Below are 9,120 nucleotides of genomic sequence, written 5' to 3'. Positions count from 1 at the left end.
CTCGCTGCCCAGGCGGGTCTCGAACCTGCGGGCTCAGGCAATCCACTCACCTCAGCTTCCCAAAAGCGTGGGATTACAGGCTGAGCCACTGAGCCCGGCTTATTTATCTTTTAATTGAAATCTCACTCTGTCACCCAGGCTTGAGTGCCATGGCACACTCACAGCTATTGCAGCTTCCCTGCTGGGATCAGGTGATCCTTCCACCTCAGCCTTCCAAGTAGCTAGAACCACAGGCCCAGACCACCACGCCTGGCTAATTTTTTGATTTATTGTAGAGACGAGGTCTCACTAAGTTGCCTGGCTGGTACAACTTTTTGTCTTATTTTTGTGGTCTACCAGCAAAAGCAAACAGTATTTTCTTTCTTCTAAGATCTGGCTAATGTTTAGTAATTAGTATTTTAGTATTTATGTTGATGATGTGGATAGCAGAGTACTTTCTGAGAGTATATGTGTTCATGGCTTTATGCCTTGGTAAGATTTGCTTATTGGCGGGTGGGCTCGGTGGCTCAGCCTGTAGTCCCGCGCTTTGGGAGTCCAAGGTGAGTGAATTGCCTGAGTCCACGGGTTCAAGACCTGCCTGGGCAACTTGGCGAGACCTCATCTCTACAATAATTAAAAAAATTCGCTGGGTGAGGTAGCGTGTGCCTGTAGTTCCAGCTACATGGAAGGCTGAGGTGGAAGAATCGCCAGAGCCCAGCAGGTTGAGCCTGTGGTGGCCGGGAGCGGCCACTGCACTCCAGTCTGGGCAACTGAGTAAGACTCCAACTCAAAAAAAAAAAAAAAAAGATTTGCTTATGGAGCACTTCAGTGATTTGTCTAGAAACTTTTTTCATGTATTACAAAATTAAAGGGAGAAGAACACAAAGAACATGCTTAGCCAGAAGGTTCTTGTAGAATCCTGTAGGTGGGGGTACCTAATCCCAAACCAGGTAAAGTGGGGACCAAAGGGAGCCCTAAACATCACCTGTACGATGACCACTTATGTACCTAATTCTGAATTGTACCCCATATCTTTAAAATAACAAATCCTAGCCGGGCTCGGTGGCTCAGCCTGTAATCGCGCCTTTGGGAGGCTGAGATGAGTGGATTGCCTGAGCCCGTGGGTTCGAGACCCGCCTGGGCAGGTGAGACCTCATCTCTACAATAAAATCAAACAATTAGCCGGGTGTGGTAGCGCGCGCCTTAATTCCGGCTATTCGGAAGGCTGAGGCGGACGAATCGCCGGAGCCCAGCAGGTCAAGGCTGCGGTGGCCGGGAGCAGCCACTGCACTCCAGTCTGTGTGACAGAGTGTGACTCCATTTCAAAAAAAAAACCAAATCCTATAGGTGAAAGTTTGATATGAAATTAGAAAAAATGTTATCATTAATTAGAAAGATTTTAAGAATACTGTGATGAATATGTACATTTGTCCAGTTCTTCTTTTGTCCTGTGGAACTAGGCGAATCATAGCAATAATTATAGCTAGGCACTGTGTTAAGCACTGCAAACGCATTGTTTCTTTATATCTTCTCTCATCATTCCACTGAAGTCTTTAATATCTCCCCCCTTTTCTTATGAGAGATCTGAACATCAGAGAAACTAAGTAAGTACTCTGAGGTCACACAGCTATGAGTGGGAGAGCTGGACTTTTTTTTTTTTTTTTTTTTTTGGGTGGAGTCTTACTCTGTCACCCAGGCTGGAGTGCAGTGGCACACTTAACGGCCACTATAGCCTCTACCTGCTGGGCTCAGGCAATCCTTCTGCCCCAGCCTTCCTAGTAGTTGGAATTATAGGTGTGCTGCTACACCTGGCTAATTTTTTGATTTATTGTAGAGACGAAGTCTCGCCAGTTTGCCCAGGTTGGTCTCAAAGTCCTAGGATTAGGCAGTCCTCTCCCCTTGGCCTCCCAAAGTGCTAGGGTTGAGCCACCGAGCCCGCCTGAGAGCTGGACTTTTGTTTTTTTGAGTTGGACTCACTCTGTTGCCCAGGCTGGAATGCAGTGGCATGATGCTCACGGCCACCACCAAGAGGCTGGAAACTATAGGCACACGCTACCATACCTGGCTAATTTTTTTGATTTATTGTAGAGACGAGGTCTCACCATGTTGCCCAGGCTGGTCTTGAACCGACAGGCCCAGGCAGTACTTTTGCCTCGGCCCCCCAAAGTGCTGCAGTTACAGGCTTGAGACACCACGTCTTGACTGAGAGCTGGACTTTTAAGCTGTTTCAGACATTAGAGCCAGTGCAGGTATTTTTTAAAGTGACCTTGAAATACTTGTATTAGAATCACCTGCAGTGTTTGAAGAGCAAAACGGAAGTTTCTTTTTCTTTTTTTTTTCCAGTTGGAGTCTTACTCTGCCGTCCAGACTGGAGTGCAGTGGCATGCTCACTGCCACCGCAGCCTTGACCTGCTGGGCTCAGGTGATACTTCTGCTTCAGCCTTCCAAGTAGCTGGAACTACAGACACACGCCACCATGCCTGGCTTATTTTTTGATTTATTGTAGAGAAGAGGTCTCATTAAGACCAGGCCACGTTTTGATCTCCAGGCCCACCTTTGTGTAATAGGTTTTTCTTTTCCAAACGAAGGACAGAAACATATTATTTAGTAAACAAATGAGCCCTTTGAACTAGACACATTTTGCTTTGATGTGCTTGTTAAATAAGAACAATGCATGCCAGAGTGATGGAATAATTTTCTCTTAGCATTTGATTTCTATTCTAAATACTATGTTTATTGTTTTCAAAAATTACTTTAGGTGGAGTAACCACACCTTTTCCTGGATTCATAGCCCTGCTCCTCCTCTGTATTCCTTATCTTCATTAATGGCATCATTTTCCAGTTATGCAGGCAAGAAACTTCTGAATCATATCTTTCATCTTCATATCAGAATAGAAACTAGAACAGCTAATACCACCTTGGAAATGTTTGTTTACCCATCTTTCATTTGCATGGTCTCAGTTAAGGCTGCTGCTACTTCTTGCCTGGATTGTAGCAGTCCCTGTCATTAGGTTCTATCTTTAGTCTTCCAGTCCAGGCTTCCCATTACTTGTAGTTATATAACTACGATTATTAAGTCATATAGCACCACTAGTCAAAGGGACTTACTTGGCCCCCATTCCTTTTAGGGGTAAAGTCCAAACTCCTTAGGCTAACATTCAACACTGTTTATAACTCTTTTTTGGCTGTCTTTATTTTTCAATATCCTCTGCCCATCTACCCTCACACATATACCCTATTCTACTTGTCATTGCCCAGACACCTCTGTATGGTATTTATTTATTTGATGTTTAGAGATGGTCTTGTTTTGTTGCTCAGACTGGAGATACTTGATACACAGTACACTAGTCAGTATAGTAACTAGTAGTGAATGTCTTTATTAAGAAATTATATGTGGAGAATTAAGCTACCAGCAGCAGGGCAGGATATTTAACTGTATTTGTGTTGTTTAAATTCTCTGTCCCAGTGTGTCTTTTGACCAGTGAGGCAAGTGTTGAATCTAGTCAGTCTCTGCCAAAAGACAGAGTTTATTGGCCCAGATAAAGATTAAGCCGTTGAATGTAGTCTAATTAGAAATTTCTTCAGCCTGGATGTGTAGCTCATGTTTGTAACCCCAGCAGTTTGGAAGCTGAGGTGGGAGAATCACTTGAATCCAGGAATTTGAGGCTTCAGTGAGCAATGAGCTAGAGCTGCACACTAGACTGGGAACAGAGTGAAATACCTATCTTTTTTTTTGAGTTGGAGTCTCACTCTGTTGCCCAGACTGGAGTGCAGTGGCCGCTCCCGGCCACTGGAAGCTCCACCTGCTGGACTCCAAGTATCCTTCCGCCTCATGCTTCCAAGTAGCGGGAACTACAGGTGTGCGGGACCACTGCTGGCTAATTTTTGATTTATTGTAGAGATGAGGTCTTGCCAAGTTGCCCAGGTGGGTCTTGAACCCGCGGACTCAGGCAATCCACTCACCTTGGCCTCCCAAAGCGCTGGGATTACAGACTGAGCCACTGAGCCCAGCCTAAATCCCTATCTTTAAAAAAAAAGGAAAAAAAATGCTGAGCTCGGTGGCTCGCTCATGCCTGTAATCCCAGCACTTTGGGAGTCGAAGTTGAGAGGATTACCTGAACCCAGGGGTTTGAGACCAGCCTGGGCAACTTGGTGAGACCTCATCTCTTCAGTAAATCAAAAAATTAGCCAGGTGTGGTGGCACACACCAGTGGTTCCAGCTACTTGGAAGGCTGAGGTAGAAGGATCACCTGAGCCCAGCAGGTAGAGGCTGCGGTGTCCATTAGCATGCCACTACACTCCAGCCTGGGTGACAGAATAAGACTCCAACTCAAGAAAAAAAGTATGTGCTGTTAAAAAAAAAAAAAGAACCAGTGTACTGAGTATAGAAGAAATGGAAGAGAGAAAAGTATTTTAATAACTTAGAATAAGATCAGTGGCTCACGCTTGTAATCCTAGCACTTTTGAAGGGTAAAGGAGGAGAATTGAGCCCAGACTTGAGCCTAGGAATTCAAGACCAGCCTAGGCAGCATAGCGAGACCCTTCTCTACAAAAAAAGCTTAAAAATTACGTGGGCATGATGGTGCTTATCTGTAGTCCCAGCTATAGTAAGTAATTCCCTTACATGGGAACTTTCAAAGATGTGACTGTGCATTTACGTGTCCAGTCACTTAAATTATTTCTTTTTTTGTCTTTTTTTGAGTTGGAGTCTCACTCTGTTACCCAGACTGGAGTGCAGTGGCCGCTCCTGGCCACCGCAGCCTCGACCTGCTGGGCTCCAGCCATCCTTCTGCCTCAACCTTCCAAGTAGCTGGAACTACAGGCGCGTGCTACCATGCTCGGCTAATTTTTTGATTTTTACTGTAGAGATGAGGTCTCGCCAAGTTGCCCAGGCGGGTCTTGAACCCCTCACACTCATGATCACCGCTACCTCAACCTGCTGTGCTCAGGCGATCTTTCTGCTTTAGCCTTCCACGTAGCTGAAACTATAGATGCGAGCTACCACACCCAACTAATTTGTTGATTTATTGTAGAGGTGATATCTCGCCAAGTTGCCCAGGCTGATCTCAAACCCCTGGATCCAGGCAATCCTCTTGCCTCTGCCTCCCAAAGTGCTGGGATTATAGGCACCCTGCCTTTATGAAAAATATAAACCCATTACATTACCATACTATATAGCCAGTTGTATTAGTTGGTTACCTAGGCTTTCTTTGTTGAACTTGCAAACAAATTTGTCTTACGAACATGCTCTCAAAATGAAACTCATTTTTGTGTTGGGAACTTACCGTACTTGGGAGACTGAGGTAGAAGAATTGCTTGAGCCCAGGAGGTCAAGGCTCTGGTGAGCTGTGAATGTGCCACAGCACTCTAGCCTGGGTAACAGAGTGAGATCCCCAACTCAAATAACAAAAAGAATTGGAATAATCTTTTTTTGAGTTGGAATCACTGTCGTCCAGACTAGAGTGCAGTGGCACACTCATGGCAATCGCAGCCTCAACCTGCTGGGCTCGTGCGATCCTTCTGCCTTGGCCTTCCAAGTAGCTAGAACCACAGGCGTGCACCACCGTGCCCAACTAATTTTTTGATTTATTGTAGAGACAAGGTTTCACCATGTTGCCCAGGTTGATCTCGAGTCCATGGGCTCAGCAATTCTCTTGCCTTCACCTCCCAGTGCGTTAGGATTACAAGTGTGAGCCACTGCACCTGGCTGAAATAAATCTTAAAATGGAAGACTAAATAATAGCTACTCAAATGTAGAAATCCTTGAAAGGTGTATTTCCAAACTGTTAGCTCAATCATTTAAAAGTAAAAAAAAAATCTGAAAAATAAAAATGTACTTGCAGGTATGAAATCTGGCAAAAGTATTTTATATAGACATTATGATTAAACTATTAGCAGTTGAGATGAATTTTTTTTCTTTTTTTTTTTTTAAGTTGTAGTCTCACTCTGTTGCCCAGGCTGGAGTGCAGTGCAACACTCATGGCCACTGCAGCCTTGACCTGCTGGGCTCAAGTGATCCTTCTGCCTCCACCTTCGAAGTAGCTGGAACTACAGGTGTGTGCCACCACACCCAGCTAATTTTTTGATTTATTGTAGAGATGAGGTCTTGCCATGTTGCCCAAGGTCTTAAACTCATGGGCTCAGGCAGTGCTCTCACCTCTGCCTCCTAAAGTGCTGGGATTATAGGCATGAGCCATCGTGTCCGGTGAGATGAAGTTTTGACAGAATGTAAAGGCAAGGAAAACCCTGAAAGATCTCTGCTGGTGTTCTCAGTTACAGTTTTTAGGTCATTTTTGTGAAGGTCTTGTTTTGATAGCCCCTGAATCTGTATTTTTAACAAGCAACTAGGTTTGATTCTTGTGTTTGGGAAATGCTAGACTAGGCAATGAAAACATAAGAAGTGGAGAAATGCCAAAAACTGAATGATGAATGTATTGGTTTTCTCTGGCTGCTGTAACAAATTTCCACACACTTGGCTTAAAATAATAAAAGTATTCTTTCAGTTTTGGAGGCCAGAAGTCAGAAATCAGTATCGCTGAGCTGAAATCAAGGTGTGAGCTGGCCGAGCCAACTCTTCATCTAGAGCAGGCATGTCCAGCCTGTGGCCCAGGACATCTAGTAATATAGCTCCATAAAATCTTTTAACACATCATGTATTTCTTAGTGTTTATTTTCTTTGTGACCCCATGTATATATGTATACACAGTATATTATATAATTTATGTGTGACCCAAGACAATTCCTCTTTGCATGATGGGGCCCATGAAAGCCAAAAGATTGGACACCCCTGTTATAGGGGCTATAAGGGAAAAATTCCTTGCCTCTTCTGGCTTCTTAGTGACTATACAACAGCATTCCTTGGTTTGTGACTGTATTACTCTAATCTCTGCCTCCGTGGTTATATTGCCTTCTATTTATTAGAGTATTATGTCTGTGTCAAATCTCTCTCTGCCATTTATAAAAATAACATGTGATTGCATTTAGGGCCCACCTGCATAATCCAGGATAAGCTTCCAATCTCAAAATCCTTAATTGAATCACATCTGCAGTGTTCTTTTTACTAGTTAATGTAACTTTTACAAGTTCTAGAGATTTGCTTGTAGATAAATTTCTTGGAAGCCATTATTCAATTTACCACAATAAACATCTTGTAAGTGGCCTGAATGTGAGTAAAAAGAGAAAAGGAAATAGATTTCTTAAACTGCAATTAAGGTAAAGAGCTGGATGTGGTGATGCGTGCCTCTAGTCCCAGCTACTTGGGAGGCTGAGATGAGAGGATTGTTTGAGCCCAGGAGCTGGAGGATACAGTAAGCTGCGATCCCACCACTGCACTCAAGCCTGAGCAATAGAGCAAGACCATGTCTCAAAAGCAAAACAAAACAGAATTAAGTGGTTAGGTAAGAGGTAGATAGGACAGTATGAAGACCAGATAAGACTAAATAGGAACAAGAAAACCAATGAACAAGTGTTCCCCAGTGTTTCCAGTATTACAGAGCTAATGAGATAGTTGGAAAGTGAAAAGGGAAACTTTGTAATTCAAGGCAACTTTTAATTTCATTTTTTAAGTTAGCAAATGGGCTACATGTAGCATTGAGTAGTTTTTTTTTAGCCAGGATCTCTGCCACCTAGACTGGAGTGCAGTGATATGATAATGGCTCACTGCAGCTTTGAACTCCTGGGCTGAAGGAATCCACCCTCAGCCTCCCAAGTAGTTGGAACTACAGGCATGTGCCACTACTCCTTGATAATTTGTTTTTATTTTTTTGTAGAGGTCTTGCTATCTTGCCCAGAGTGTTCTCAAACTCCTAGGCTCAAACTGTCTTCCCACCTTAGCCTCCTAAGGTGCTAGGATTACAGGCATGAGCCACTGCACCTGGCCCAATCTTTTTTTTTTTTGATTCGGAATCTCATTCTGTCACTAGACTGGAGTACAGTGGCATGCTCACTGCCACTGCAGCCTTGACCTGCTGGATTCAGGTAATTCTTCCACCTCAGCTTCCAAGTAGCTAGAAGTACAGGCAAGTGCTACCATACCTGGCAACTTTTTTTTTTTTGAGTTAGTATCTCTATCGCCCAGGCTGAAGTGTAGTGGCACACTCATGGCCACCCCAGCGTCAGCCTGCTAGGCTCCGGGGATCTTTCTGCCTCAGCCTTCCAAGTAGCTGGAACTACAGGTGTGCGCTACCATGCCCGGCTAATTTTTGATTTATTGTGGAGACGTGGTCTCGCCAAGATGCCTGGACTTGTCTCAAACCCGCAGGCTCAGGCGGTTCACTTGCCTTGGCCTCCCAAAGTGCTGGGATTACAGCCTGAGCCACCGAACCCAGCCTACTTTTTTGATTTATTGTAGAGATGAGATCTTACCAAGTTTCCCAGGCTGGTCTCGAACCCCTGAGCTCAGGCAATCCTCTCACCTCAGCCTATCAAAGTGCTAGAATTATAGGCATGAGCCACCGCGCCCGGTCACAGGTTCTAGCTCAGCCTGGGCAACTTGGTGAGACTTGATCTCTACAATAAATCAAAAAATTACCCGGTCATGGTGACGCGTGCCTGTAGTTCCAGCTACCTGGAAGATTGAGGCAGAAGTATACCCTGAACCCAGCAGGTCGAGGCTGCGGTGGCTGTGAGCAGTGTGCCACTGTACTCCAGCCTGGACTACAGAGAGAGACTCTGACTTAAAACAAACAACAGTTTTTTTTTTAGAGTTGGGGGCTGGCGATGTTGCACAGGCTGACCTTGAACTCCTGACTTCAAGCAGTCCTCACCTCTACCTCCCAAGCGCTGAGATTATAGGTTTGAGCCTCTGTGCCCAGCTACTAATGATTTTTTTAAGCATTTTAAATTAACATGTAAGTTTATAGTGTAAACTTTTAAAAACATGGTTACTTATTGAAATTTAACTTAATATTATTAATGTTATCAGCCGGGCTTGGTGGCTCAGCCTGTAATCCCTTGCCTTTGGGAGCTGAGGTGAGTGGATTGCCTGAGCCCTCAGGTTCGAGACCCGCCTGGGCAGGAAGACCTCATCTCTACAATAAATCAAAAAATCAGCCGGGCGTGGTAGTGCATGCCTGTAATTCCTGCTACTCGGAAGGCTGACGCGGAAGGATCGCTGGAGCCCAGCAAGTCGAGGCTGCGGTG

Source organism: Carlito syrichta, unplaced genomic scaffold (genome assembly GCF_000164805.1).
Source record: "Carlito syrichta isolate Samal-C Ts95f unplaced genomic scaffold, Tarsius_syrichta-2.0.1 Scaffold307289, whole genome shotgun sequence".
NCBI lineage: Eukaryota > Metazoa > Chordata > Mammalia > Primates > Tarsiidae > Carlito > Carlito syrichta.
This window is presented reverse-complemented; position numbering follows the sequence as displayed.